This window comes from Microtus pennsylvanicus, chromosome 18, assembly GCF_037038515.1.
Source record: "Microtus pennsylvanicus isolate mMicPen1 chromosome 18, mMicPen1.hap1, whole genome shotgun sequence".
Lineage (NCBI taxonomy): Eukaryota > Metazoa > Chordata > Mammalia > Rodentia > Cricetidae > Microtus > Microtus pennsylvanicus.
Genome location: NC_134596.1, coordinates 28,718,182 through 28,743,114, shown reverse-complemented (window position 1 = coordinate 28,743,114; position 24,933 = coordinate 28,718,182).

Genomic DNA, 24,933 nt, shown 5'->3' with positions numbered 1-24,933 from the left:
TCTGCTTCAGTACCTGCCTCCAGGATCCTGTCTTGGGTTCTTGCATGGCTTCCCTCAGTGATGGACTGGAAGCATAAGATGAAATAAACCCTCTCTACCCTGCGTTGCTTTTGACTTTTGATCAGTGTTTTATCACGGCAATAGAAAGTAAACCAAGACACCTATCAACACTAAAATTTCTTCTTCTTCTTCTTCTTCTTCTTCTTCTTCTTCTTCTTCTTCTTCTTCTTCTTCTTCTTCTTCTTCTTCTTCTTCTCCTCCTCCTCCTCCTCCTCCTCCTCCTCCTCCTCTCCATTTTCTTCCTCCTTTTTGAGACAGGGTTTCTCAGTGTAACAGCTCTAGCTGTCCTGGAACTAGCTTTTGTAGACCAGGCTGGTGCACACCTTTAATCCCAGCACTCGGGTGGCAGAGGCAGGCGGATCTTTGTGAGTTCAAGGCTGGCCTGATCTACAGAGCTAGTTTCAGGACAGGCACCAAAGCTACAGAGAAACCTTGTCTTGAAAAAAAACAAAACAAAATTATAATGTATATTCATGTTTTGTCTGCATATATATCTCTGCACCTCAAGTGTGCCTGGCGCCTATGGAGGCTGGTAGAAGGCATCAGATCCCCTGAAACTGGAGTTACAGGCCACTGTGAGCTGTCATGTGGGTTCAGGGAACCCAGACCCTCCAGAAGAACAAGCAGCCAGTGCTTTTAACCACTGAGATATCTCTCCAGCCCCTTGGGTCTTACTGTTTCATAAACATGTTTAAAAGGTTTGTTTGTTTTGTTTCTGGTTTTTTGAGAACTAAGAATAGAAGTTTCCGGAATAGGGCAGAGACGAAGACTCTGAATGGCTCATCTTGTCTGGTTGTATACAGACATGCTGTGAGCTACTAAACTCTGGGAGACTGTCCAGCTGAATCAGGAGTCTGCCTCCTGAGACACCGAGGTTCGCAAGCCTAACACAATGCAGTGGCCTCTGATCTGAGGGCTGATCCTAAAGCCTCCCTGTAAGACTACCCCATGGTCACAGTTACTCAGGAAAACTCCTTAAATTACCCATGAGTTTCTGCATTATACACTACTACCTATCAGCCAATTTTCCTTCCAGAAAGGGGACAGATGGCTGTCTCTCTGGATGATACCAGATGAAGTAGAAGGCTTGCCTTATGGGTCATGGTTGTTTGAAAACTAGAATTCTGTCGACATAAGAGCCCCACTTCTCTTGAAGAGCTGCTTTCCATGTAAGAAGCAGATGAGACCCATGTGGAGGGCCTGGGAGATGCCGGGAGGGTCCACTAGGCTTCAGGAGAAGCAGAGCCTTCCACGTCTTCTGTTTCTACTCTCTTTGTGGAACTCCAATCGGGGTTCAGGGCCCTATCTGAGCTCCCCCTTCTTCTTCCTCTTTATTTCCCTCAACTCTCTTCTGAACATCGCAGTAAACACAACCACCCCCTTGCTCTTGTTGGGTTTACACACAGTTAGAAGGAGGTCTGCATACAGGAAGAAAACTAACCTGGTTTCTTCCAAGCGCCCCTGGCTCCCAGAAAAAGAGGAAAGCCACATGGTGGTCCCTATGGTCCTATTCCTTGAGCCTGATCTCTCCCATGGAATATAAGATTGCAAAGTTGCCTATTCAGGGAGATCAGACAAGGACAGTGCAGAGAGCGGGTGCTTCATCATCCGAGACTGGCCCTGGAGCCAGGATGAATGGGCTGTTAGGAAACTGGATTATTAAACACGAGACAGACAAGAGCAGCCTGCACGGCAAGTGGGGGCTGTTAATGAAGAGGCTGAAAGGAAACAGAAGCAGCAAGCTTTTAGGATAAAGTGTGAAGATAGAGTATGGGAGGAAAAACAGACCTGAATTTTCCAGATAAAGTGAATCTAAGAGAAGAGAGCTGCTTAGAAAAATGTGGTTTCTTTGTGTGTGTGTATATGTGTGTGTGGTGTGTGTGTGTGTGTGTGAGAGAGAGAGAGAGAGAGAGCGCATGGGTGTAAGTGTGGGTGTGTGTGAGTGTGTGAATGAGTGTGTGTGTAAATGTGTGTGGGTGTGAGTGTGCGTGAGTGTGTGAGGTGTGTGTGTGTGAATGTGAGTCTCTGAGTGTATGTGTGTGTGTTGTGGTGTGTGTGAGTGTGTGTGAGTGCCTGTATGTGAGTGTGAGTGTGTGTGTGTGTTGTAGTTTGTACCACATGTGTGTCCCAAATGTACATGTGCTTCCAGCTTGGTTCCAGTGGCTTAGCCTTTAGGAGGCAGGGCCTTGTGGAAGTCTTTGGGTAACTGGGGCATGCCCTTGAAGGGGACCAGGGTACCCCAGCCTTGTCCTCTCTCTGTCTTTTGCTTCTCTGTCATGAGGTGATTGAGTTTGTCCAGGTACAGGCTGACGGGCTACCTCCCCGGATGGAGGGCCACCGGATTGACCTTGGCGCAGTGCTCTCTGCGCCACAGCCCCTTTGGTCCCGCGAGCGACTGGTGACTGATACAGATGGGAGCAGGAGTGTCTGGTGGGGACAGAGCCCACTCTCGGGAGTGGCGATGGGTGTGGGAATTCTCAGATAAAAGGGCAAAATCTGGAACATCCTTCAAAAGCATCTATTTAGGGCTGTTTGTGTCGCTAGACTCATAGAACACACACCAGAATGCCTGACCTTAATGTAACAGAAACTGAACTCGGATGCATTGGTGTGGGTGAGATTATGGCAAACGGCCATTTCTGGTGGTGGCGGTTTATAAAGTGAGGGGGTGGCGCTAGCCGTGCAGAGGTCTGGGGTTCAGGAGAACCCTGTGCCTTCCTCTCTATTTTTCTATATAATAATTGAAAAGGTTCCAAGTCTTCCAAAAGAGATGTACCAAGAAGTCCCCGGGGAAGCACCTAGGTGCAAGCCAGCTGAGGCCCTGCACGTCCTCGGAGGGATTTTATAATTATATGTAAATTCCTGAGGCTGGAACGGAAATTACTTCCACCCATGCCTGCAAATGAAGTGGTAGGTGTCCCTGCGCTCCCAGATTGGGGCTGGAAGGTTTTTCAGCTCTGCATGCTGCAGCATCTTCACACGGCTTCTTCCTCATTTAAAGACACTGTAATTATATATCACGTCCTGACATTGCAGAGCGTCACGTAAAAACTTGGCTCACGAAGAATCGAATCACGATATGCAGTTCCCATGACTTATCGTGGCCAAGATTTTGTCTAGGAAATAATAATAGTAATAATAATAAACCGCATGCTGTCAAAGACAGCTCCAGGAGCAGCGCTATCTCGGAAGACGCCCTTCATGAATCTCAGTGAGGGACCGAGACACGGGAGGCTGGTGGCAGCCAGCAGAAGGCACCTCCCAAAGACACAGCTGCTCGGGGAGGCAGGTGACAGTTTATAGACTTGGTCTCGGCCACAGAAAGGAGGCTCCAGCTTCTGTCTTCTGATGTTAAATAAACCCCCAAAGACAGGGACGCCTGCTTTGGCCTCTTCGTATAAACAAAGTGCAGCCAGGCCCCCCAACCTGTGCGTCGCAGAAACCAGCTGGTGCTCAGATGAGGACCAGCCAAAGCTGGGCGCTGGCCTTGTCCCCATCCCTGCCCAGAGGCTTTGGTGAGTGCATGGCTTCTCTGGTTTTAAGCTGTGCTCTGGAAGGCAGGTGCTGGCATCCAGGGCCTGCCCTCCAGCCCTAAGCAAAGCAGCTCCAATTGGCTCGGGTTGGTTTATCTCCCTAATTTAATTGTTGTTTAATCTGTTGTATTTTAAATATTGGTTAAGTAGCAACTCTCTCCTAAGCCAGCCCTTCAGAGGCCAAACTCAAGTGATTTACACGTGGCTGGTTTTTTTCCGTAACTCCAAAATACTACGCTTCTATGACCTTTGGGGTCTTGGTGGTTTTCTCAGCTTGCGGGGGCAGGGCACATTCTAAGGTGTTTGTGTGGAGGTCAGCGGATAGATAACCCATGAGAGCCAGTTCTCTCCTTGTACCACACGAGTCCCAGGGCTAGAACTCAGATGGCCAGGCTTGCCAGCAAGCACCTGTACCCACTGAGCCAGCTCGCCAGTCACTGTGTTTATATTTTGAGACAGGGTCTTACGCAGCTCAGGTTAATTTGAATACACCAGGTAGCTGAGGATGACCTTGAATTCCTGATTCTCTCGCTTCCACCTCCCAAGAGCTACCATTACAGGCTTGCGCTACCACCATTCCTGTTAGACTATGGGTTTTTGTTTTGTTTTTGAGTTGGCATCTGATTTCTGACTTATTTTTTTAATTATGTATTCTGTCCCTGTCTACACTCCTGCACCAATGCATAAAGACAGGGTTCTCGCAGGCGGATATGGTGCACACCTTTAATCCCAGCACTCGGGAGACAGAGGCAGGCAGATCTCTGTGAGTTCAAGGCCAGCCTGGTCTACAAGAGCGAGTTCCAGGACAGGCTCCAAAGCCACAGAGAAACCCTGTCTTGAAAAACCAAAAAAAAAAAAAAAAAAAAAAAGAAGAAGAAGACAGGATTCTCCTCTGATCATCCCCGAAGAGTAAATATCATAGTGTGTAATTCAGTCAGTAATCTTTTCTTTTGTTTTGTTGTTTTTTATTTTTCAAGACAGGGTTTCTCTGTAGCTTTTGGAGCCTGTCCTGGAACTAGCTCTTGTGGACCAGGCTGGCCTCAAACTCACAGAGATCCGCCTGCGTCTGCCTCCTGAATGCTGGGATTAAAGGTGTGCGCCACCACTGCCTGGCCAGTCAGTAGTCTTGATATTATTATGGCCATAGGAAATATCATTAGGTTCTGTCCATCACGGGACAAGTGAGGGTTCTAGGACAGATTTACAGAAGAGGTGACAAAGGAAGTGACGAGCCTAGAATAGTAGGCCAGGGGATGGAAGGACAGAAGAAGAGACAGCAGGTGTCTGGTGGTGTGCGTGAGAACGGTCCCATAGGCACAGACATTTCCTGGTCCTCAGTTGGTGGTGCCATTTGGGTAAGTTTAGGAGGTGTGTCACTAGGAGCACCTTGCAGTTTCAAAGCCACATGTTGTTCAAAGTTTGGTCTCTTCCTGCTTCTCTGCTTCCTATTCCAGCAGATAGACCCCCACTCAGGCATCATGGACCAGGAGCCCAGATAGACCCTGTCTTCTATAAGTTGCCTTGTCCATGGTGATTTTTATCACAGTAATAGAAAAGTAACCAACGTAAGGCGCAAAGACCTAGAGAGTGACAGAATTTGGTTCATCGGGGACATCATGAGTAACTAGGCAGCTAGTTTGCTACAGTACGAGACAGGGAGCGGTGGAGACGCCAGCAGGGACCTGGCTGCATCCTGAGGACAATGGCGTTCCACGGTGTTGAACACAGAGTTTTGTGCAGAGCTGTGAAGACGGATGTGAGCGGTCGCAAGGAAGCGGTTCTCAAGTAAGCAACGAGGCTGGCCTGAAGGTGGCAGTCAGGCTCAACCCAGGAACCCGGTCCAGTGGGTCAAGAGAGCAAAAGGAGCCCCGTAGTAGATGACGAGATGATTCCCACTCAGCCCCCCAAGGTTTGAAGTGCCTGTGGAGTGTGTGGGCCATAAGAGGGGAGCAAAAAACTGAAGCTGGAACGAGGTGGGGAAATACTTTTATAAAGTAATAGCCGGCTTCCTATTTTCTGGGAAGAAATTGACTTTGTGTGAGGAAAAATGTCATGCAAGGAGCTCGCCCTAGCTGGGAAACTCCCACTCCCGAAAGGCGCGGAGTTAATCTCCAGATTCGGGGAGGAGAGATGCCTTGATGACAGAGAGGGTGTCGGAATTGCCATGGCAGGTTGTAGGCAGAGGGTGAGACACTAAGAGAGAGTGGGAGCAATCAAGATGAAAGAGGCTAGCCAAGACCTTGGCGCCTCAGGGTTGGAACACTCCCTAGCACCACAGGCCAGGTACCCAGAGCAGAATGAGATCATATACTTCTTCAGGAGAACTGAAGCAGAGGTCGAATCCTCTGTCAGAGTCCCTGGTGCAGACAAACAGAATGGCAAGAGGAGATGGAGCCAGAGGACCCAGGTGTCAGAACACCAGGGAGACACTGAGTTCTCCGAAGTGCAAGGTTGCTGCATCCCTAGAATTCTCTGCTTGAATTAGCCCAGGAAGACAGAGTAAACACAGTCCCAAGATGGAAGGAGGTGGTCAGGACCTCACTCAGCTGAGGCCTGTGTGTGAGCTGCCTGAGCAGGGAGAGGGAAAAGGAGCCTTTCAAGGAGGAAGAGGTCCAAGTGGTCCAGGAAGCCCAGAATGGTGAGACGTGAGGAGGGCTCTCAGGGGTGAGGAGGGCTCTCAGGGGTGGTATGCTTCCGGAGGCGAATGGGTACCACACTGGGGAGAGGAGGAACTCTGGGTGAGCGTGTGTGTGTCCCCCTCCCTCCCTCTATTCACTTGTTGAAACCCTAATTCGCTTGAGCCAGGCAAGGTGGCGCAGTCCTGTAGTCTTAGCTGTTGAGAGTTAGAAGTGGGATGGTCAGGAGTTCAAGTTTGAGGCCAGCCTGTGCTTTAGGAAACCCTGAACAAAGTAAAATATCCGGAGATAGAGCCTGAGAGATGGCTCTAGTCATCAAGACTGGCTGCGGTCCCTGGGATCCCCCGATGGAAGGGGAGAACTGGCTCACACACCATGGCCCGTTCATGCACCTTAGGTGCCTCTCTCCCAATAAATAAATAAAATATAAATCTTCTAGGGCCTGCATGAAAAAGAGAAAGAAAGAAAACTAAAACCAGCTGGTGATGGCATGTGCCTTTAATCCCAGTACTTGGGAGGCAAAGGCAGGTGGATCTCTAAATTGAAGGCCAGCCCAGTCTACAGAGTGAGTTCCAGGACAACCAGGGCTACACAGAGAAAGCCTGGCCTGAAAAAAAGAAGAGGAGAAGGAGAAGAAAGGGGAGGAAACTAAAAACCCTAAGCGGTCGTGAAGATGGAGCTCTCTTGACCGGGAATGGGATTCCTGCCATTCCCACCATTATGAAACAAACCCAAGGATGATCTGCTTCTCCTGTCCTCGCAACCACGTAGAAGGTACAGGGAGATATCGGAGGTCTGCAGCTCAGATCAGGACCCTACCAGAACCAGACTATGAGTTACGCTGCTCTCCTCCCCCACGGCCAGAGCTGTGAACATGAACTTCTGGGTTTGTCTGTTTGTTTGTTGGGGCAGAGTCCAGCCATGCAGTCTAATGTACCAGCTAGTTTTGTGTCAACATGACACAGGTTAGAGTCATCTAAGAGGAGGGAACCTCAGTTAAGAAAATGCCTCATAAGATCAGGTCGTAATTTGTTTTCCTAATTAGTGATCGATGGGGGAGGGCCCAGCCCATTGTGGGCGGTGCCATCCCTGGACAGGTGGTCCTGGGTTCTGTAAGAAAACAAACTGAACAAGCCATGAGGAGCAAGCAGTAAGCAGCATGCCCCCAAGCCTCTGCATCAGCTCCCGATTTCAGGTTCCTGTTGTCCGAGTTCCTGTCCTGACCTTCTGTGATAGACAGCGGTGCGGAACTGTAAGTGAAATAGACCCCTTTTCCCAGCTTGGTCTTGGTTATGTTGTTTCATCACGGCAATAGTGACCCCGACTAAGACACCTGTTCTGAATCAAACTCATAATCCTTGCGTCTGTCTCAACCTCTCACATAGTAGGATGTCAGATTGCAACACCACATTTGACTCTGAGTGGAAACACACACTCTCACTACGTAGCTCTGGCTGGCCTTGGACTTGCTATGTAGACCAATCTAGCCTCAAACTCAGAGATCTACCTGGTTCTGTCTCTGCGTCCAGAGTGCTGGGATTGAAGGAGGGTGTCACCACACCAGTTTAAAATATATTTTTTTAAAAAAATAAAATAAAAAATGAAGGCATTGAAGCCCGGCAGTGGTGGCGGGTGCCTTTAATCTCAGCACCCAGGAGGCAAAAGCAGACGGATGGAAGGTGGAAGCCAGCCTGTTCTACAGAGCAAGTTCAAGGACAGCCAAGGCTACTCAGAGAAACCCTGTCTCAAATAAACAAACAAACAAATAAATAATTAAGCAAACAAATACAAATAAACAAATAGAGGTGTTGGGCTCACAGCTCGGTTGTAGAGTGCCTGCCTAGTATACAGGAAGCCCTGGACTCAGTCCACGTCATTCAGTGACCGTGTGTGGTGATTCACGCCTATGATCCCAGCTCTCAGGAAGGATGGGGTAGGAGAGTAAGTAAAGACATCCTCTGCCACATTCAGAGTCCCGGGTCAGCTGGAGATATATGAAATCCTGTCTCAGACACACATATGTGCACACGCGTGTGTGTGTGCGCGCACACACACACACTGGGCATAAATCATAACACAAAACACCCTCTTTAAAGAAAGCATTAATGGGAGAGTTGAAGACCCCAGAGCAGTCCCTCATTTTGGCATTGCTTTGCTCTGCCTTGAAGGAACCCACAATGGCTCTGGATTGTGTTCTGCCTCTACCCTCCACCCCCTGCTGGAGGGGGCGGGCAGCATCGTGATGCAAACAGTGAACAGACAACACTGAAGGAACAAAGAGAGGAAAATAGGAAAGCAATGAGGAAGGGATGAAAACTCTACGCTAGAGACGTAAATACCAGTACTAGCCAAGACAAGGACCAAAGCCTTCTGTCACCAGAACACAGGGAGTGACAACCAGTAGGACAATGGCAAACTAAAGGGGGCCAGAGAAAGACTGACCCTTCCAAACTATTTCTGGCTAAGAGTTCACCAATATTCAGGAGAGGCTGTCACTAAACTCCAGGATGGAGCCGTGTCCACACTGGGGTAGTCTCTCCAGAGACTAGCTGGTCCTTTCCAAAACACCATTCCAAAGTGTGGGTGGGTTTTTCCTCACAAGTCAGTGCTCAGATGGACCTCCCCACCAGGCCCACATTTGGATCAAGAAAATAAAAGGAAAGCCCTGATGGATTATTGGACGTCTTCAAGCACTTTCTCAGGGACAGATGGGTGCGAGGCTGTTGGTTGACATTTAACTATAGCTCCAAATTGAGCCAACGTCTTCCTGCAGGCTGTCCAAGTCAGTCCGGACATGGGCTCTGCTCCACTGTCTGGCCTCCAGGCTGTCTGCTAGCACTGGCTTCCCACTCACATGGACATAGACCTCTAGCACAGAGTATGGTCAACCGCCCAAGCTACCACAAAGGGCGCTTCTCCGTTAAAAATGTTCCTGTCATGCTGGGCAGTGGTGGTGCACACCTTTAATCCCAGCACTTGTAGACAGAGTCAGGCGGATCTCTGTGAGTTCGAGGCCAGCCTGGTCTACAGAGCGAGATCCAGGACAGGCTCCAAAGTTACACAGAGAAACCCTGTCTCGAAAAACAAACAAACAAAAACACAAAACGTTCGTGTCTTTTTTTTCTTACTACAGGTCACATGGTGTTAGACTTCTCAGATCTCAACAAGACATCATAAGCCAGGTAACTTAAAAAACAGAAATGAATATGAGAAGGTGGGGATGTCCCAGATCAAGGCTCTAGCAAGCTCAGTTGCATTCTGAGGTCTCATCTTTCCCTTTTTCTTTTTTTTTCCCCCTCATCTTTCAACTTGTAGATGGTTACCATCTTGCTTTGTGAGCAGACGCTCTCTTCCCACAGAGACTTCTGACCTCAGGATTCTTATAAGGCCCCACCCTTCTGACTTCTTTTAACCATAATGCTTTACCAACTCTTATCTTCAAATATTGCCACACTGAAGGGTCAGGCTTCAGCTAATAAAGTTTAAAAAAGATGATGATGATAGATGATAGATAGATAGATAGATAGATAGATAGATAGATAGATAGATAGATGATAGATAGGTGAGACAGATAAATAGAAAGAGATAGAGATAGATAGATGATAGAAAGAGATAGATTTGTCTCTGTGTATGTTCATTTGCATATGTACACATTTGTGTGAGTATGGATGTATGTGCCAGGAGAGGGTTCATGTTTCTTTCTCTATCACACATATTCCTTGGGTCTCTTCGCGAACCTAGGCATGATTTCCCAGTTAGGCTGGAAGCCAGCAAGTCCCCGTAGTCTTTTGTTTCTGCCCACCCCATCTCAAGCTGAGGTTGCAAGCATGCACGGAAGGCTTGGCTTAGATGCTGGGAGCCAAACTCTGGTCCTCCTGATTGTGAAGCCAGCACTCCTAACTGCTGAGCCTCCTCTGCAGCCACAGGCCACATCTGAAGTTTGGGGTACCCCCGTTCAGTCTCCAGCATCTGGACAAGCCAACCAGTTGCTCATAATCTGACCCATGGGTCTGAGGGTCAGAAGTGTCAAGTACCCTGTGTTCTTTCCCGTCCAGGTCTGTGTGTTGTGATCATGTGTGGAAGAGTGTTCTGCAAATGCTGCACTTCAGGTCTGTGTGTTATACACTTTGTTATACACTGTGGTTTGATCCGAAAAGTCCTTCAGAGGCCCGTGTTAAAGGCACAGACCCTGGCTGTTGACGCTGTTTGAGGAGGTGGAGACTTCAGTGAGTGTGGTCTAACTGGAGGAAGTAGGCCACTGGGGGACTAATTTTGGGGCTACACCTGGCTCTTGGTCCCTTCTTGAGTATCTCTCCATGCTTCCTGACCGCTGTGAGGTGAGCATGCCCAGGCCTTACCAGACCAGCTGCACTGGATCCAGCCGGCCTTGGACAAAATCCATCATTCCTGTTTTTTTTCCTCCCCACATTGTCTTTTTCAAGACGGGGTTTGTAGAGTTAACTCAATCCAGGAAATAACCAGTCGAACTAAAAGATAAACAATTATATATTTTTTTACTATAAGGGGAAAACTCACGAACCGGAACAAGAAGTCCAAGCTCAGCTGTGCAGTGAGGGAACCACAGAAAGAGCACCTGGCCGTTGCCCCAAAAAGCCACACCCTAACTTGGTCCTACCTCTTAAAGATAATTGGTTAACAAGGCTTCCCCATCAAGGGTTTCTCTGTGTAAATGGCCCTAGATGTCCTGGAACTAGCTCTTGTAGACCAGGCTGGTCTCGAACTCACAGAGATCCACCTGCTTCTGCCTCCTGAGTGTTGGGATTAAATGTGTGCACCACCACCGCCAGCTCATTCCTCTTTTTAAATTGTTTCTCTTAGGCATATATCACAGGGAAAAAAATCTAATATACTATATGCACACCATACTTCCATTTAAAAATATTTCGGAGGGGGGCTGGAGAGATGGCTCAGTGGTTAAGCATTGCCTGCTCTTCCAAAGGTTCTGAGTTCAATTCCCAGAAACCACATGGTGGCTCACAACCATCTGTAATGAGGTCTGGTGCCCTCTTCTGGCCTGCAGACATACACACAGACAGAATATTGTATACATAATAAATAAATAAATAAATAAATAAATATTTTAAAAAAATATTTCGGAGGGAAGCCTCAATCTTCCTGTGCAGCCTAGGATGACCTTGAACTTCTGATCCCCATGTGTCTGCCTCCTGCATTCTGGGGTCACAGGCATGGACCATCGTGCTGTTTTTATGCAGTGCTGGGGATCATGCATGCTAAGCAAGCACTCTGCCAACCGAGCTGCAGCTCCAGCCGTAAAATACCTTTACATGGGCAAATATACAGACATGAAAGAAATTAAGCCTCCAGGACCCTTTAGGAATCAAGAAGGAGGCCCACAGAGCCCGTAGACTGAAGAGAGACTCCAAGGACTGACTTGCAAGAAGAAAAAGAACTCAAATATAGAACACTATGGGAATCTAAGAGGATCTCAGCAGCTAAGCTCCCTGCCCCACCCCAACATATGGAACAAGCAATGGTGTGTCCATTTGCATGGACTGTGTACCTGGGCCTGGGACCTGCCAATTTGTCTAGACTTCCTCATGGTTCTAGTATGGCTGTGACAGGTACTTACTGTGAGTCTCCCTCCTCCGCTCCCACAGTCTGTCCACGTCCCTTCTCTCTGTGTGCCTTAGACTAGTCGTCCCAAGAGAGCACCTGTTTAGTTTCAGCATCCCTCTTTAAGCCAGCCTCCAGACATAGCTTTCATGGCTACCCTTGGCTCGGGACACAGGCAGGTCATAACCATAACCCAGTGTGTAAAGATCAGGTCAGAGTGAGGACAGCCATTTTTAGGTAACAAAGCTTTTTTTCCATCTTCGGTACAGAGCTGCAGAGATGGGTTTCAGGTAATCAGGTTCTTGAAGAACACTTACAGCAGGCAAAGCTGGGGTTAAAAAAAAAAAACCCAATAGCAATCAAACAAGAAAGGAAAATCCTCCCTTTTTTAGACTTAGAGGGTAGGGGTGACTGGGCTGAGATCGTGAGTGGTACTGGATGGTACACAGGGCTGTAATTTAGGAAGTTAATCGTATCGTCCCATCCTGCCTTGAGGCTGCTACATGCTAGGAGTTTAGCCCTTAGAGAAAGTACTAAGATAGAACATAAAAATGGCTGATCTCCATGGGAGCCTCTGTTTTCTAACAAGCTGCTCCCAGCTATTTATTTACCCTGACGTGTGTGTGTGTGTGTGTGTGTGTGTGTGTGTGTGTGTGTGCGCGCCTGTGCTGTGTCTCACATGCGAAGGGAGGGCCAGAGGACAACCTGAAGGAATCAGTTCTCTCCTCCTGCCATGTGAGTCCCAGGGGTCAAATTCAGGTTGTCGCGTTGGGCAAACAAGTGCCTTCCCAACTGAGCCGTTCTGCCAGCCCCACATATTCTTCTGAACCAGAAGCGTCTCTTGCTTTTTCACGTCTCATTTGGTGGCCTGGGGACCAGGTGTCACTTGGGCACAGGGGTCAGTTTGGGTTAGACCCTGGTTTCTCAGTCCCCGGCTCTGCCTACATGTGAGCCACAAGCAGTGCAAGCAACAGCAACCCTTCCCTCCCCCCAGTGCCGGATGCCAGCTGCCCCTCCCCACTGTGACAACCAAAATACGTCCCAGACATTTCCCAATGCCCCCTCGGAAGGCAAAACCCTCCCTCATTAAAAACCGCTGACTGTCCTCTGGGATTCTGGGGACAGCTTCCTGGAACAAACAGGGGACAATCTAGCTCTTAGGTGACGATGGCCTCAAGGCTGTCTGGCCCATTTCCCCGGCTGAATAATTGGGATAACATCTCCAGAGGACACTACGACATGGTGGGACGCTGTTTAACCTGCAGGGAGTCGGCTGTGAGAGTGAGGGATGGTGACCGCAGTCAGAGCACCACCCTGCAGCCAGACACGGCAAGCGCATGCTCAGAGGCCAGACCACAGCTGACCCAGCAGACTTGAGTCCCCAGGATTACTCAAACGCCCGCCCCGAGTGGCCTCAGGCTTCTTTTTCCTGCTCAGCTTGTTTAATCTTCGGTTTCACTGTCACCAAGAGAAAGTCCCATTTAATTCGTACCAGATGCTGGGTGAGCTGCATGAATCAATACGGCATCACTAGAACCCACCAAATGAATCATAAGAACAGACAGTGTTTTTCCCTCTGTAAACCAGTCACTAAAATAGTGCCTTGCCATTTAGGTAAAAAAAAAAAAAAAATGTACGAGGTTAAGAGGCCTGCGGGCCTGCTGTCTGAACCACGTGTTTGTGAGTGGAAAATAAACTGAGCCCAGAGAGATCTGCTGCTGAGCCAGGTGGGTGCCTGCTGGAAGAGAGAGTCCCACGGAGGAAGATTCTGGACGGAGGGTCCAGCTATCCCCGAATCATTTCTGTGATCTGTTTTCATCTGGGTCTCAAAGGTGTCTGAGACTCAGAGGGTTGGTCACCTCCTACTGAGGTTTATGTGTCAGATCCACCCTCTCCACCCCCCCCTCCAAAAAAAAGATTCCACATGCGAAGCTTGGTCCCCCGTGTGTTAAGAAGCAATGGGGGCTGTCAGGTATAATGGCAGAGTTCTGTCATGCCCACATGCAGGAAGCTGAGACAGGTGGAGCCTGAGTTTGAGGCTAGTCAGAGCTGAATAGCTGGTGGTCTCAGACTAAAAAGACAAGGAGAAGGTGGTGATGAAAGGGGAGGAGGGGAAGGGTGAAGAGGAAGAGGGGGAGGAGAAGGGAGAAGGAAGAAGAGGAAGGAAGGAGGAGGGGGAAAAGTGGTGCCTGGTGGTCATTGGTGCACTGCCCTTAGCAAGGATTGACACTGACGGTTTGAGCTGCCATGTGGGTCCTGGGAATCGAACCTGGGTCCTCTGGAAGAGCAACCAGTGCTCTTAACTTCTGAGCTGTCTCTCCAACCCCCATTTTTGTTCGTTTCTTCCTTTCTGGTTTTGTTTTGTTTTTCAAGACAGGGTTTCTCTGTGTAGCCCTGGCTTTCCTGGAACTCACTCTGTAGTCAGGGCTGGCCTCAAACTCACAGAGATCCGCCTACATCTGCCTCCTGAGTGCTGGGATTAAAGTTGTGTGCCACCACAGCCCAGCTATCCCCCCCCTTTTTTTCTTTATAAAGTTACTCAGCCTCAGCTATTTCGTTATAGTTTAAATTACATACATCTGGCTGGGTATCATGGCACACGCCTTTATTCTCAGCACTCGGAAGGCAGAGGCAGGTAGATCTGCCCCCCCACACACACATTGGAATATGACTGAAGACTACTGGGAACTTTCTTGGCCCTGCTTCTCCTTCCCGGACTCTGGGACGGGCACTTTGATAATCTATGGGGGTCAGAAACAGAGTGGAGGGTGAAGAGGACACGCCAGCCCACCTGGACACAAGAACCTTGGCCCTTGGAAGGAAGGAAACAAAACTTTGGGGCAGGTGAATCTCTGTGGGGACCAACTAGGACACTGTCAGTTACTGGTGAGGGCACCGGCACCTCTCTTGCTCCTCTGCTTTCCAGACCCAGCTCTTCAGTGTTCCTTTCCACTCTGTCAGAGACTCCACATCCTTGTGATCAGGGTCCACATTTGCTGCTTGCCACCTCAGCCCGGAGTAGCACGTTCCCTCCAAAGTCCCTGGAGGCTGCAACTCACACATTCCTCACCCGTCCCATCTGCAGAAACAGCTGGGAACAGGCAGGGCCAGCTGAGTGGCAGCCTCAGTGCTCTCTGTCTCTACTTCAGCGGCCTTGTCGTGTGCTTCTCTGGCGCTAGGATAATTGCAGTCATCCATTTGCTCAGGTACCCAAGGCCCTCCCACTCCCCTACTCCCAGGAGAGGAGGCTCTTATACCACAAACAAGTTCTGGCCATCTCAGGAGCTCCCCTAGCTTCCTCGGACCGACTCCACACCCTCCTCCCCTCTCAGCTGCCTCTGGCCTGCAATGGTAGGGTATTTAGCAGCCTTGCCGGCCTCTCCACACAGACAACCACAATAGTAGTACATCCTAGTCACAACCGTTGAGAATATCTCCAGACGGCAGGGCATGGCAGCGCACACTTGTAATCCCAGCGCTCCAAAGACAGAGAGGCAAGAGGACCAGTGAGCCTGGACACTCTCAGACCCACAAAGGGGGGACTGGAGCTATAGCTCAGCTGGTAGGGACTTGCCTAGGAGCCACAAAGCCCTGGGTTTGATCCTCAGTACCACACACGCCAGGCCTGCTGGAGCACACCTGTAACCATAGCACTCAGAAGCAGAAGCAGGAGCATAAGAAGTTCAAAGTCATCCTCAGTTTAAGAGTGAGTTTGAGGCCAGCTTGGACTACATGAAATCCTGTCTCAAAGAAAGGATTAAAAACTCAAAACAGAGTAAAGCGTGTAGTTCAGTGGTGTGTGCAGGAGGCGCTGGGTTTAATCTCTACACTCCTTATGGGGTCCTTTTACATGTGGTGGTTATGAAAAACTTGTTAAAAAGGTTTCCGGATATACAGCCGCAAATCAATCCAAAGTCAGACAAATACTGAACCCAAGACATTTCTGGCCACTCTCATGCAACCTCACTGCAGCCTCTGTTCAGAACACACGGCACACTTTGCCCTTTGCATGCTGCCATGGCACACAATGCTTACCGCAGTTAGCTGCCAGAAACAGCCCGGCTAGTGGCTTTATCGTGCACACACAGCTCTCTGCTCAGACAGGAGCAATAGCTTAGTTACAGAAAAACAAAGACAAGACCAGGTATGGTGGTGACGCACGCCTTTAATCCCAGTCCTAGGAAAGCAGAGACAGGTGGACCTCTGTGAGTTCCAGGCCAGCCACTCTCCATAGTGAGTTCCAGGACAGCCAGACTGCACGGTGAGACTCTGACTCAACAACAACAAAAAGATAATGTTTTTCTGTTGTCATTTCTCACCATGTAGGTTTAAAATTAGCTTAGTTTTGGATTGTACTGTGGAGAATGCTTGGTTTTAAAAGCTGCTTTCTGAGGGCTAGAGGTGGCTTAGCAGTTAAGAGCACTCACTGCTCTTCCGGAGGACTTGGAACCAGATCTCAGCACCACAGTGGGTGGCTCCCAGCTGCCTGTAATTCTGCCGACTCAGGAGCTAACACTGTCTTCTGCTCTCTGTGGACACCTACACACGTGGCATACACACAGGAGCGTGTGCCCACACATCCACACGCGTTCACAACATGAACAATAAAATAAACCTGTAAAAGATTGTTGTCTGAGGGGCCGAGGATGTGGTTGTTGTGCCAGCATGAGGACCAGAATTCAGAGCCCTACACAGTAGTTGGAGACAGGATCCTCCAAGCTGGCCAGCTGGACTGGTCAAATCTTAGGACTCTGGGGTCAAGGGTCAAGTGAGAGACTGCATTCATATGTAAGGTGGAGAGTGACCAAGGAAAACACCTGACCGCAAGCACTGGCCTCCCCGTCTCTCCGTGTATGTGCACACATGTGCAAAACCACACACATGAATCACGCATATACGTGTAAGACAATAAAAAGTACTGTTTGAGTTGTTGGCTTGAGTTTCATAAAAAGTCATTTGCTGAATCTTGGCTTGGGATTAGCACAAGATTGCCGACAATTTTCGAAATGGCCTTAAACAAACCTCTGCCATTTTGTACTGCATAGTTATGCGAAGCAGCTTTCTCAGCCTTGGCAATCATAAAATCAAAATGTCAATCAACTCTGAAAAGTGTTGAAGATGCTCTCTGGCCTGCGGCACCGTTCAGCCCAGATTTGATTTTATTTTTATGTAAAAATCAGCAGGCACAGCCTTCTCATTGGTATGTAAATTTTCTCTTGTCTTTAATAAGTGGTAAAATATGTATGCCACAAATTTTTAAAATACATTTGTAATTTATTATCGATAAATGTTTGATTTGTATGTCTATATCTATAGACATACAATTTTCTCACGTACAAAGGGGTTATGAGTGGGAGGTTAGGTACAACAGGTTAAAGGATTGGGATGGCGGATTCTCAAGACTGCTTCCTGCTTATTTGTGGGCGTTGTCTTGGGGGGAAACTTGAGAAAGCTGGAGTGACAGGCAGATGTGAGTCACATGACATAGGTGCTGGGCTCCTAAACTCAGGTCCTCTGAAAAGCAGCAAGTGCTCCTAACTTGAACCATTTCTCCAGCCCTGAGATGAAATACTTCGTTTTAAAAAGGGCTCTGCTGAAGACCTGGAGGGGGTAGGTGGTGGTGGTGGGGGAACAGATGGACTCAGACAGGGACACAGAGGTCCCTAAGAGGATGTGTGGAGTGGGTGTGGGGACTTCAGGTTCTATCAGGTCTCTACGAGGAAGTGTGGAGAAGAGGAGGGAGGAGGAGGTGGACACATTTGAGGCAATCAGGATGGCTGCCAGCAACCTTTAATTGCAAAAAGACTACACTTTTTACACTGTATAGTTTGTACATAGCAGGATACTAGGGGCATGCGAGCTGGGGTGTACACGGCTTGAGACCAGAAATTAAGGAATCTAGCATTGACCCTGACAATAGGCACAGTCACGTGTTAATGACTGGCCACAAATTCCTCTTGCTGGAGATAAGAAGAATGACTTCTTTATGAAGCAGTAACTTCCCTCAAGCCCCCAAGGGAATGGAGACCCTTATCCAAATGTCTGACTTCTGGGTGTTTTGGGGTTTGCTTTCACTCTAGCCCCATGTTGGAATGCTAAAATGTTGTTGGTTTTCTTTTACTCTTTTTATTCTCTTGGCTTTTTTTGATCTTTGATCTTTTGGGGGGCCCACCACCCAGTTCCTAAATAAATACACACGGAGACTTATTATTACTTATAAATGCCGGGCCTTAGCTTGGCTTGTTTCTGGCCAGCTTTTCTTTATTTAAATTGTCCCCGACGACCTTTTGCCTCTGGGCTTTACCTTTCTTAATTTCTGTATAACTTTCACTTCTCACTCCTTGGCTGGCTGTGTAGCTGGGTGGCTGGCCCCTGACCTCCTCCTCTCCTTGTTCTACCTGCTTCCTTCCCAGTCACTCCTCTTTCTTCCCAGATTTCTCCTAGTTTTCTCTTCCTGCCATCCCCGCCTATTCTTGCTCCTGCCTCGCTATTGGCCATTCAGCTCTTTATTAGACCATCAGGTGTTTTAGACACAATAGCACAGCTTCTCAGAGTTATGCAGCATAAACAAAAGTAACACACTTTAAAATAAGGTGGTGGTGGCCCACGCCTTTAATTCCAGCACTCAGGAGGCCGAGGCAGGCAGACCTTTGTGAGTTCGAGGCCTATAAGAGCTAGTTCCAGGATAGCTAAGGTTGTTACACAGAGAAAACCTGTCTCAAGAAACCAAAAATAAATAAATAAATAAATGTTTTTCTACAACACTAGAGAGCAGACCCTATGCTATAGTTCTTAGTCTTACTTTAGGAGCCTGGTCCCCTCATAACGCTCCCAAAAGGGAAGATCCTGATGTGTGTGTGTGTGTGTGTGTGTGTGTGTGTGTGTGTGTACCGTAACATTCTGTTTTCTCTACACAAATTACCTGAACTCTTTCTTGCCCTTAATGGCCTCAGGTTCTGGATTGTGGGCATCTTATCCTTGGGGCCAGGTGGATCTAGTAAATATAAACTTCCTGTCCTTGGTGTAATTAGGAGGGCACAGGGGAATTCCTGGGTCCACAGTGGTGGGGATTTTTTTCCCCAAAGAATTATTTTGTTTAGAGAGGCAGTCATTGTACACATTTTTATTCTTTACCACAGCCCGCACAGAATTTCCCAAAGGGAAGGGCATTAATAGTGAGGATGATTAGAAATGAAAGCAAAAAGGTCCTGGAGAAGTGTGATCACCATGTTGAAATGCTGGAGCTTTGTCAAGCAGCAACGGTCGCCATGCGGTCCACGCCAGATTTGTTTTTTATATGTATGTGTTGATGCTTGCATGTATATAGGTTCAATACACACAAACACACACACACGTTCCCATATCCATGAAGAGGCTAGAAGAGGGTATTGGAGGCCCTGGAACTGTAGTTACAGGTGGTTGTGAGCCATCACGTGGGTGCAGGGCACCAAGCCCAGGTCCTCTGCTAGAACAGCCAGTGCTCTTAACTACTAAGCTATCTCTCCAGTCCAAAGTTAGAAACAATCTTCTCAGGTCTGCTATCATAAGTCTGTAGTCCCAGCACTCTGGAGAAAGCAGACGGATTCAGAGTCCAAGGCCACCCTCAGCCATATAACAAGTTTGACACCAGGCAAGACCATGTGAGACTCTGTCTCAAGACAACAAAAATGAAAAATAAAATAAAATAGATAGGGCTGGAGAGATGGCTCAGTGGTTAAGAGCATTGCTCTTCCAAAGGTCCTGAGTTCAATTCCCGGCAACCACATGTTGGCTTACAACCATCTGTGGTGGGGTCTGGTGCCCTCTTCTGGCCTGCAGGAATACACACAGGCAGAATATTGTATACATAATAAATAAATAAATAAATAAACAAATATTTTAAAATAGATAGCCGGCTTTTCATGAAAAAAAAACACTATAGAAAATAAAACAAAGCGTTCTTTTTATTCTCAATTAAAAAGGGACCACCCAAGCTGTATAGTAACAAATACTTATAATCCTAGCCCTGGATAACATGGGAGCGTCCAGAGGCAAGACCAGCCCAGGCTACAAGACTCTGAGAGAAAAACAAATACATAATCACCTAAGACCACAGATCTCAGCAGAGCCTGAGAACTTGACCGGACCTACAAGCCTGCAGCAGATGGTGACTTGTGACCAGGTGAACAGCTTTTCTTTATACTGATAAGGAAACTGAAATTAAACAAAGAGCCCTGCTTAGCCAGCTAATCAGGTCGGAGCCCTGCTCTAGATCCCAAACTGCAGACTTCCTCTTAGAATTCTTTCCCACTGCAGGCACTTGGATGGTTCAGCAGGGGTGAGGGCTGTGGGAGGGGGTCCACACTCTGTCCTGTGTGAGTTGGAACTTTTTCAAAATAAAAACAAGTTAGAGTTATTATGATGATGATGATGTGTGTCTGTGTGTTGGAAGTGAAGAGCAACTTGTAGGAATAGGTTCTCTTCTATTATGTGGATCCTCTGGACTGGCCTCAGGTTTTTAGATTTGGTATAAGGCTCCTTTACCCACTATAAGTGTCTCACCAGCCCCAACTTTTCTTTCTCTCTCTCTCTCTCTCTCTCTCTCTCTCTCTCTCTCTCTCTCTCTCTCTCTCTCTTTCCTTTCTTGCCAACTGTCCTTCTGTTGCCCACGCTGGCCTCTGATTCAGGCCAATCCTCCTGCTTCAACTTCTCCCGTGCTGAGGTCACAGGTTTGAACCACTGCTCCAGAGAAAATAATGTTTCTTCCCCTCTCCCACCTTCCTTCCACCCTGGCTCACTAGCTCTCACCTAAAATATAACCCTTGCTCTGAGCGCATTCTCGATGAGCTAGTTTTTGTTTTGCTCCTTTGTTCTAACCATATGTATGTGTGCACGTGTGCCGCTCTGAGAATTTCTGAGCAGGAGGAAGTGGTTCAGCCTGCACGTCTCTGAGCAGCTGTTGGCTTTTAGAAGAAAGGAACGGTTCTGCGTTGTTTCCGATTCAGATGCCGCACGAGGCACGCTTTCATCCACGTATCTAAATTTAAACGCCTGTCTTCTCTGCCTGGAAAGCTCTGTCCTCTCCCTCCACTGTATTACAAGTTGGGTATGCCTTTATGTGGTGTTTAGGTTGGCCCACAAGGGGTTGCTGGTGTGGAGAAATCCCAAGGAGGGCCATCGCGATGGCTCAGTGGGTAGAGGAGTTTGCTGCTGGGACTGTCCACCTGAGTTCAATGCTACACTCTGGAAGGACTGAACCTATGTTCTCAATTGTCCTATGACTTCCACACGTGCCGTGTGGCACTCGCATTACAACCCACCGGTTGGGACCATTTGGAGTCCTGGCCTCCAGCTGCTCTTCCCCGCTAGAGATCTTTACTTTCCTTCTGATTTGAGTTACTGAAAGCTGTGTCAAAGTTGTTTACCAGCTCTGCTTCACAAGCATGTGTTGCCTTGCCTTGAGGATCAGGGGATGAGGTTTTCACCTGTTGGCCCACCTGACTGTTGGGTATATAAGCCTCCGTGGTGCTTTTGAGTAGGGGGCTTTTTACCAGTGATGAGAGGTTCGTGTCTCTGTATGTTTCAGCCTCCAGCCCCTTGCCCAAAGCTTGCGAACTGTATGGTATCACATAGAGCGTAGACAGGCGGTGTGCGCGGCACCCACCCCCATTCCACTCCCCACATAAAATAACATACAGAAAGATGTAAAACAAACAGATCACAAGGGAGAATGCTAACTGGTGTGTGTGGAAACCCGACGCAGGTCAGAACGCTCCAGGTGACGAGAACTTGGCATAAGCCTGTGTAGGCACCGAGATCGGCAGGGAAGTGCACTGGGACCAGGACCAGTCAAGGTCGTGGTGCAGCTAAGGTTCATCCTTTCCTCCAACCCTAACTCCCTTCCTTCTGGCACCCCTCCCGCTCCTATGGCCACATCAGCAGAGGGCAGCCTCTCTGCACAGAAGCTCGGGGCCTGTGTTAGTATCGGCTTGCACATTTTCTCCGCTTTGCTTAAATGTTTATTTTGATATAATTTCAAACATACAAAAATCTTGCAATGACAGTCTAAAAGGGACAAATGACCTTTTATGTTGGTTATGGTTTAGTTTTTGAGACAGGTTTTCATCATGAAGCCTCAGGCTCGTAATTCCTCCGCCTGAGTGTGGTGATTTTGCTATGCTCAGTTAGCCCCACTTCCTTCTTCTCTCACCTCAATGCCCCTGCCTCCTTTTGTTGAATCTTGCTAGAGTTTATGAACCTTACCAATCTTTTCAAAAAGTTAAACTGTAATTTTCTTTTGTTGGTTTGCCTTTTGTTTTTGTTTTTTGAGACAGAGACTCTACATAGCCTTGCTTGTCTAGTAACTCGCAATGTAGACCAGGAAACGCAGAGACCTACCAGCCTCTGTCTCCCTGAGACTAAAGGCGGGTACAAGCACACCCAACTGTTGGTTTCCCGTTTTGCTATTTCTGTTCATTTTCATTTTTTCTCCTATCTTTGGATTAAAATTAGTTTGTATTTTGACAGGGTTTCTCTGTGTAACAACTCTGTTGTTGTTACACAACTCTGGCTGTCCTGGAACTCGCTTTGTAGACCAGGCTACAGCTAGCCTCAAACTCAGAGATCTGCCTGCCTCTGCTTCCTGAGTGCTGGGACCAAAGGCATGTGCCACCATTGACCGGTTTCCTTCCTTTGTTCCTTTCTTTTTGTTTTTTTTCGAGACAGGGTTTCTCTGTAGCTTTGGAGCCTGTCCTGGAACTAGCTCTGTAGACCAGGCTGGTCTCGAACTCACAGAGATCCGCCTGCCTCTGCCTCCCGAGTGCTGGGATTAAAGGCGTGCACCACCACTGCCCGGCTCTTTGTTCCTTTCTTTCTTTATCCCTTTCTTTTATGATCTAAGCCCCGAAAGCTACAAATTCTCCTCGGAAATGAGTCTCATCTACATCTCATAAACGTTTGTGACTAGCCGTTCCCTTCCTCCTCTTCATCATTTTATTCATTACTATTTTTTTTGAGACTTGGGCTCACTGTGTAGCCCAGGCTATTCTTGAACTCTCCTCCTCCTCCTGTACCTTAACCACTAAGGTTTTTCCCTTGATTCATAAGTAATTTTCTAGTAAGCTGTTTAACTCCCCAAATTAGGCTTCATTTGAATTCTGTGTTATTATTTAAAATGTTGTTCTATGGTGGTCAGGGAATCTACCTCTATGTAGTCTATCTGGATGCCAGTCTTTAGGCTTTCTTGACCTATTTTGTAGCCCAGCTTGTCATGGGGCCTTGGGGACCAACGTTTGTTCTTCAGTTACTGGGCATAGAGTTTCAGAAACGTCAGGAAGTACAGCCTGGTGGATCACATGCTGTGTTCTGTATCTGTGATTGTTTATACAGATCAACGCCACAGGATCTAGAATCATCCCGGAGAAGATCTCTAGGAATGTCTGTGAGGGTGTATCACAATCAGTTAATAGAGTTGGGAAGAAAGAGCCATCCTAAAACATGTGGCTGGCGTTACTCCATATGCGGAGGCCCTGCACTGGCATCTGTCGCTCTCATCCGATGCTCTCTGCTTCTTGGCTACAGGTGCCATGTGACCAGCCCCCTGCCTCAAGGATCTGCGGCTGTGACTCCTCTGCCATGATGACCTGTCCCCAAATAAACCCCCTCTTAGGTTGCTTTTGTCAGCATTCTGCCCAGCCACAGGGCAACTAATGAACACAAGCGAACACAAGCTCCTTGCTGGTTTTGTTTTTGTTTTTGTTGTTGTTGTTGTTGTTCTCTTAGTCTTTCGATGACTGACAGATGCTAAAATCTTCATCAATAAACTGGTCTTGGTGGGTTATACCTATCATTCCACTGCTGGAGAGGCTGAAGCAGGAGGATTGTCAAGAGTTTGAGGCCAGCCTGAGCTATAGGGTAAGACCCTCTACTGGATGGTTTTATGTCTACTTGACACAAGCTAAAGTCAGGGGACCTCAGTTGAGAAAATGCCTCCAAAAGACAAGAGCACATCAATAATTCAGTCAGTAAAGTTCTTGCTTTACAGTCACCAAGACCTGTTTTTAAAAAGCCAGGCACAGTGACATGCTTGGAATCCCAGGGCTGGAGAGGCAGACACAGGAGGCTCTCTGAAGCTTGCTGGCCAATCAATTTACTCAGAGAATTCCAGGTTGGTGAGAGCCCCTGACTTGTTAAACAAAGATGAAGGGAGCCCGAGGAATCACAGCAAGGTTGCCCTCTGGCCTTCAAGGCTATCCTCATGTGAACTCGGACACACACACACACACACACACACACACGCTCGCATGCACGCACATATGCACGCTGGTGGGCTGTCTGTCTGGACTGACTGAGGGAAAACACTGTGATGACCCTTGACAGAGAGAGATGATCTTCAGACAGAACTAGTCCTTCCAGTTCCCTATTCTTAAACATCTAAATCCCAGGGCTGAGGAGGTGGCTCAGTTGGCCAAGTGGTTGCCTAGCATGTAGGAAACCCTAGAATTGCCGGGCAGTAGTGGTGCACGCCTTTAATCCCAGCACACCAGTGGAGACAGGGGGATCAGAAGTTCAAGGTGGGGCTGGAGGGGCCACTCAGCAGTTAAGAGCACTGGCTATTCTTCCAAAAGACCTGAGTTTAGGTTCACAACCAACCCTACCTCGGTCCCAGGAGATCCAGTGCCCTCTTCTGACCTTGGCAGGCACCAGGTGTTCATGTGGTACACAGATATACATGCAGGCAAAGCACCCATATGCATAAAATTTGTTTGTATCTTTTTTTTTTAAAGAAGTTTAAGGTCGTTCTCCACACAGCAAGTTTGAGGTCAGCCTGGGGATACATGAAAATCAGAAATGAAGAAGAAGAAAAAACCCTCTCCTTATGTCTGCTAACAAGCTTATCCTGAAGCTGATTTTATTTGACCTTTATCACCACGGCGGCTTTCTTGTTTGTTCTTGTTCCTGTTTGTATTTCTTATTATTATCTTATTATATCTACACAATATACATTTTCCCATTCTCTTATTTTTAGTTTATCTGTTCATTTGAAATAAGTCACTTAAGACTGAATACATTTGAGTCCTTATCTAGTTTGATATTCTCTGCCTATTAACTCAAGTGTTTGCTCTACCTAC